Here is a 6,631-nt window from a genome sequence, read left to right as displayed (position 1 = left end):
CAGGCGTCTGCATTGACCTGGAAGAAGTGGTCTTGCCGACTCTGGTTTTACCTTCTTCTGCCCTTTGCAGCATGTCTGTTATCACTACCTCAATGTCATTGATGGCACCGGAAACTTTGTCACTGAAATCATATGTCTCTGTACTTTCTCTGCTCATCCAGAGGAGAACCTTCTGCAGGAACTTTACCACTTTGTCCTCTGTCATAGCGTACAGGACCTCAGGAGAAAGCTGTAGTGTTCCTTCCTCCGTCCTGATTAGCTCAGGGATGACAGAGTCTGAGACATATTGGCCCCCAGAAGGCGCAGGAAGCTCATATGTCTCTCCAGCTATTAGATGATTGTACACTTTTTCTATCAGCTCTTTAGAGAACTCTTCTGTGGCCTTGATCTTGTCCAGTGCCCTGATGACGTGTCCTGGAGATTGCTCTGGCTGATGTAACTTGTCAAACAAAGCTTCCACATCAGTTTTTATCACTTTTGAATTAAGTGCAGAACCTGTTGAGGTGTTGGTCCTCCTTGACACCCTGCTGGCTGTTCTGGGGGATGCAGGGGTTTGGCTGGAACACTCCTGGTCAATGTAGTCCAGCTGAGGGGACCCTGAAGCCTGCTTGAGACTCACTATGAACTCTGTGTTATCCATCTGGAATTTTCTCTTTAGCTCTGCAATCAGGTTTTTGTATTGTTTTTGGGCAAAGCTGCAAAATCTATCTTTGTAATTAACGCGGTCGTCAGCGGTGGAAACGTCAGCAGCAAAAAAGCTTCTGACCCGGGTTAAAACTTTCCTGACATTAAAGTGAGGCTGGGATGAGGAGGTTCTCCGGCTGCTCTCAGCAGCACATTGTGAGCCATTGTAATGAAGATCATCCATTATTACTTTGACAACCTCCGATGCCGCGTCCTGAGCCTCCACAGAGATGTGAGACCGGGAAGAGTCTTTTCCCTTTGCTGCCATGTCTGCTGACCCGCTGGACCATTTAACAAAGATGTCCGTCACAGCTTTAGTGGCTGACTGGACAGAGATCTTAGACTTCATGCTACGAGGAGTGCCACAGCGCTCTGGTTCCACGATTTTAAGTGCCTCTGATGGACATACAGACTTTCTCGATGGGACAGAATCTATGGTTGTTGGCTTCCAACAGCCTCCCAGGCAAGGGGACCTGAGTTTCTTCAAACACCTGTTCAGACAGATGACGACATGAGACACCATATGACTGAGAGTTGGGATGTTGGAAACTGAGCCCCTGATGAAACAAGCAGGCTCTGACGGCCAAACAGGGCTGTTGACGGCCTCGGACACAACAGAGTTGGCCTTTTCTAAAACCTCTCTATCAATCAGCTCTGTTAGATCCTCTGTGTTCCTAAAGTCCCATTGTGGGGCATTTAATTCCAAAGCGAGGCTCTCTGAAAGTATTACTCCTACATTTGTGTTTACACTTCTCAATGAAACATTGAATTCAGCGTCTGGGTTTCCCAACAGGAAACTTTCCTCAATGATGGGTCTGATGGTTTTGATGGTAGCAGTACAGAGAAACTGCACCAGTTCACTGCACAGGTCAGCCAGAGCAGCTGTCACGTCGGAGTCCACGACTCCTTCGGCCAGCAGGTTCCACTGAACCGAAGTCAGTCGGTCCAAATGTCTCCTGATCAAGGGCAGCAGAGCTCTGTGGGCGATGTCCATGTACATGTTGATCCTGTTTTGGTCCATGGTAAATGATTCTTGTTTCGCCATTCTTCTTCCAAAACCAAAATCCTTTGGTTAGTAATGGCGTGTCCCTGGTTGTTCAAAAGGCTTTGAATCCCAGCTGTGTTTTCTCTTGCAGTTGTTTGTGATGAAATTGAAGCTGCAGATTTTTCAAAGCAACAACAGCAACTCTTATTTAAGGACGCCACAGCGAGACTATGTGACGTCACTGGGGATCCAAGGCATTCCCTGTCTTTCATCTCTCTCCCGCGCGACACAAAAGCATACGTCACGCGCGGCGGCGTTCGCTTCAGATGGATGAGCGCATGCGCACAGAAACACCGCTGCGCGCCAGACTAATCTTCTGCTTTTTTCAATTTACTCCTTCCTTCCTCTAAGCCAGACAACCCCAAACAACAACAACAACAACAAACCAATGCGTCTCCAGTATTAGCAGTGTCTGTCTCTGCTGTCAGCTATTACTGACAGGAGGAAGCAGGGAGCCTTTTGGAAACAGCAGAGCAGCAGCCGGAGGAGGAGAGGCCCACACCAACCCCACACACACACACACACACACACACACACACACATCCAAAGCGTTCCTACATGTTAGTTTTTTTTTTTTTTTTTACAAAGTTATGTATGACTTGTTTATTATTCAGCAAGACCCAAACCATACAGAGAGTTTCATGGGCCAAAGACAGAGCAAAACAACTCGATTTCATTGCATTTCAGTTTTTGTCATGATTTCATGAACTTAAAAGACATTTCAGCTTACTGTGTCAAAACTTCACGCCCAAGAGTGTGTTTAGGCATCAGTTACATTAACTGTGATGTTAGCAAGGAAGCTGAGAACAGTTAGACACAATGTTACCATGAATTTAAATGGTCTGGATGTACTATTACATTTCAAAACTGTGGTACTGTCAGTCATTCACACAGTAGCCACACCCCCATCCACCCCCTGCATTATGGTCTATTTTCCTCTAAATGGGATCATCATTTAAAAAAAATGAATAAAATGTTGTCTATAGAAATAATAACAATTATAACAACAACAATAATTAAAAACATATTAAAGACAGGTTTTTATGGCTAAATCTCCTTTTGTTATTTGATATGCAGAATTGGCCGGAATATTTAATGTTAGTAATACGATCATAATGCAAATACAGCATTTCCTGTAACCATTTCAAATGCAAAGCCACCCAGTGGACAGAAATTTTCAGCTGTTGCTTAGATGAACTAGTTTCTTTAGCAGGTATGGATAACTTCTCTCTATCTCCCTCCGTCTGTTTGACAGAAACGCACTTCTGATGCATGACACTAGACAGTGGCAGAAGAGTTCCGGCCATGTGTGTCTGATAGTGATTCTTTTGAATCCCTTATTAATAATGACACATGTAACATGTAATAATTGCCAGGAAGGCAGAAAATTAGAGCATCTTGGTAAACTGACTGTAACATAAAAGAGGAACATAATTCTGTGTTGAAGAATGTGTTACTTCTATCAGGTCCGGTCAAAGATCTGGTGGGCTGGTGGGAGGAAAATAACCTCTGCACACACCTCAACTCAACAGCTAGATGGCTGAAACTTGGACACAATTGGGTGTTCCAACAGCTGGTTTGGGAATGGATAAAATGGATAAAACAGATTTTTGGTCCTGGTTGAGAAGCACCACATCTGACGTCTCTACCTCAAGATCTGACTCAGATGGACGATAATCTGAGATGTTTTTTCTGTTCTCCAAGCTGTAAAGAGTGGTTATCTTGTTACTGTAGATTTTCTGTCAATCTCCTCTGACCTCATGAAAAAGGCGTGTCTGGTCACTGGATGTTCTTTGTTTTGGGCTCTAATCTAAATAAATTCTCTGAAAATCTCCAGTTTCATAAACACTCAAATGAGTCTGACACCACATCATGTCACACCAAAAGTTCCAGAGATCACATTTGAACTCCTTTTGATGTGAACATTAACTAAACATTAACTGTTCCTGCAGAATTATATGCATTGCACTGCTGGCACATAATTGATTTTCCTGGAAATAAATGGGGCCCAGACCAAGGCCCTATGGGACACCAGAGACTGAGCTTGTGGAAGATGAAAATGAAATTTCTGCCCATTTATTCAGTTGTTCTGTTGTTGAGTGTCTTATGATCTACCTGACGCAAGATGGACCAATAAACAAACCAGTTTCTGCAGAAAGATAGAAAGATAGAAAGTCAGGTGAGATGGAAGAAGATATTTAATTGTTTAAAACTGTCAAGAAAGGTGGAATTGAGGTTGAGTTTTTTAATTAGATTAAAAATGAGGAGGGTCAGGGTCAGAGTCAGAGAGCTATTTACAATACGTAAAAGGAAATCCCCCGTCACACTGTCTGCTGTCAGGCCTGAATTAATTGTGTCAGGATGTAAATGAGTTGAGGGAAAAACACTAATCGATCTGTGACAGGTAAAGTGTGAGGGTGGGTGTTACAAGTCTGAGATACGCAGGCTTCACTTTTTAGCCCGTGTTTTTGTCCGTTTTCCCAAGCAGTCCTCTCAGTGTCTCTGTTTCCCAGGAGCACCAAAGGGCTAAGGTGATTGTAGACCTACTGTTGTGTAATTTGAGGCCCAAAGTTACTATGATTTTCAAAATTTGGGCGCCAGACAAACAATTAAGACTTTAAGGGGCTGGTTGGCTTCATTTTTCTACACTCCGAAATAAGTTCATTGTAAAGATAATTCTAGTCCTTACCCATGGGAGATATATCGTACCACTCATAATAAATATAATTCAAGTCAAATACTACAACTCTTGAACATGGCCTATTTAATCTAAAACATTTTCCAAACAAAGACAGTGATCAATTCAACGCTTCAACCCTCGTCTTAGAAAATGACTTCAGTTCATTCATCTTTCATTAAAATAAAGAAAACATTTTATCCAAACAAAGATTTACTGTAATATATAACTTATTCTGAAGCAACCCTTACTTCTATCCGTGTCTGTTATAATTTGCAGAGTTTGAGTGTGAGGGGCATGTGTGTGTAGGAATGCAGTACGAAGCCCAAGGGTGTGTTGAAGCGAAGGGTGAGTTCTGGGTGAGAGCTAAAATCCATCAGGGGTGTAATTATGGCAGGGTTTGGTGAGCTGGAAGTGCAGAGAGCAGAGAGGACGTAATGTCTTTGTCAAGCTGTAATGAAAGGAGAAATGTTATCATTTCATACAGTGGATAGAAATTGACGTAGATTCTGGGTCTGAAAAGCGAAGCCAATGCGAGCCTTAAATTTGCATCCTATCCGATGGTCATTAGGGGTTGACTCCTGGTTGTAAAAAGAAGTCAGATTGCATTGAAATCTATGTGAAAATGTACCTCTGTCTCACTGGATTTCTTAACTCAGTCAATGTTTTCCTAATAACTTTATGGCATCGCTATCTAGTTTCAAGTCTTCATTACATGATGTTACATTTAGAGGAGAACAGACAGCAGAGGGGCTACACTAGGGCGTGGTTAGTGTGTGACAGACAGACTCTTCCACCCAATCAGGGTAAAGTACAGAGCAGGTCAAATCCACTATTCACTCTTCCCCAGTTCCACCTTCTCCTCCAAAGTATCATTTCTTCCAGTTTCAAAAAAACAAGATGGCCGGTGGACAAATTACAAGCCTCCAGCTTCAGAATTGCAGCTCAAAAATCAATGAGTGGGATAATGCAGGTTTGCCACTTAGCTGATACAGATTGAAATGGAATCCAAATTGCTAGCTGTGCACCACAAACACTTGCTTCGAGGTCACTCCCCTATATATCATCTTTTTTATTGCAATAAGTCCTCCCAGGAGCAGTCTGCTGGCAGTCTTTGACTGCTAGATTTCAATGATGCTAAAATCATCTATGTCAAGTGTAGTCAACAAATGTTCACCAAAGCACTTCAGTCAGTTACAATCAATAAAACCACCAACCACTTACACACTTAAGATCAGTAAGTAAATGAAAGGAGTACTGCACTGGGGTTGACTTTCAGGTCAGGCAAATTTAATCATAAGGTGCAGAATCAGAGATACAGCATACGGAGAAAGGAAAAGAGCATAGAATCATGCAGGTTCTGAAAATTGTAATAATAATAATAAAATTCTAATAAAAATAGCACAGGGCTTTTCTGTGTACCATGTCCTCACCTGGAGCATTGGCTGGCATTGACTCCAGCTCCTGACCCCGCGACCCAGAAAAGTGGCAGAAGATGAGTTAGTGAGTGAGTGATAATAAAAAATATGAAGAATAATAAGAAGCAGAAAATTAGAAAAATGAAGTAGAACACAACAATGGTGATAGTAAAAATGCAATAATTTAACCAATATGAAAAAAAAAAAAATTAAACAAATAATGAGGGTATTAATGATAATTGTTGCAGAGGGTGCAGCGCAGGATGATGTGGCGTTCGGTGGCTTACAATTGCAAAGCCAGACTCTGCTTCTCCGCAGGCAGAAATATGTGCATTGAGTGAGTGGAGCAGAGAGCAGAGAGACAGAAGCCAAGTTAGTATCATGCATTAATGGGATATGTTAAGAGGCAGAGAAGATCTCAGCGCATCATGAGATGTTCCCCAGCGGACCAGAGGGACCAATTAAATGTTCCAGTGGTATCAAATGCAGTACAGAAATGAAACCTTTGTCCTGTTGTTAGAAAGCCACTTTCTCCTGGTATGATGCATCTGATTCCTGACTGAAAATCCTTAGCACTGATTGACAACTGCTCTCTCTCAGTGGAAGCTTCGATTGTTCTGGAGCGAGAGCAAGCCCCTTTTAAAGGAGGTTTAATTATAGCTTATGCAGCCTGTTCATAGCTAATAAAGGTTCCTAGGGTTGAAACTTCCTACAGCAGTCTATGCTGGGGCAGAGTCCAGACGTTAGTCAGTGAAAGCTGGTGGCTAAAAAAAGTGTCTGATGGAGTTTTATCTTTAAAGGCCATGA

The sequence above is a fragment of the Echeneis naucrates genome, chromosome 3 (genome assembly GCF_900963305.1).
Source record: "Echeneis naucrates chromosome 3, fEcheNa1.1, whole genome shotgun sequence".
In the NCBI taxonomy this organism is placed as follows: domain Eukaryota; kingdom Metazoa; phylum Chordata; class Actinopteri; order Carangiformes; family Echeneidae; genus Echeneis; species Echeneis naucrates.
Note: the sequence above shows the minus strand (reverse complement) of the source record.